Source organism: Nannospalax galili, unplaced genomic scaffold (assembly GCF_000622305.1).
Source record: "Nannospalax galili isolate Female #2095 unplaced genomic scaffold, S.galili_v1.0 scaffold858, whole genome shotgun sequence".
NCBI lineage: Eukaryota > Metazoa > Chordata > Mammalia > Rodentia > Spalacidae > Nannospalax > Nannospalax galili.
Window position 1 is genome coordinate 167,025 of NW_008341877.1, and position 305 is coordinate 167,329.

The following is a 305-nucleotide window of genomic DNA, read 5'->3' on the forward strand; positions in this document are numbered from 1 at the left end:
TAGTCATATATATAGAGATTAGAAATGCATGTGAAAACGTCTCAATGTCAATTGCCTTAAAATGAATTTTCTTGTATGAAACTGTATTTTAACAACGAAGTGGAGATCTTTTTTAAACGTTAAATCCTCATTTAATTTTATGTCTTATAGAGGTTATAATGAGTAAAAGATTGTAGAAGCGTAATAACTCATTTGTAAACCTAAAAATATACAGCCAATTTTGAAAGAGATGTACCCTAGCTCAGAAAAATGTTATTGAATAGGTTAATGCTGTTGTAATGAAATGCTTCTTCTAATTAAAAAAA

General features: G+C 27.2%; 1 protein-coding gene across 1 annotated transcript in view; it reads left to right on the top strand.

The window, feature by feature from the left end:
- The window catches only part of LOC103737699 (aldehyde dehydrogenase, cytosolic 1), a 46,398-nt gene that overhangs the window by 44,976 nt on the left and 1,117 nt on the right, over window positions 1-305 (top strand). The window lies entirely within an intron of this gene.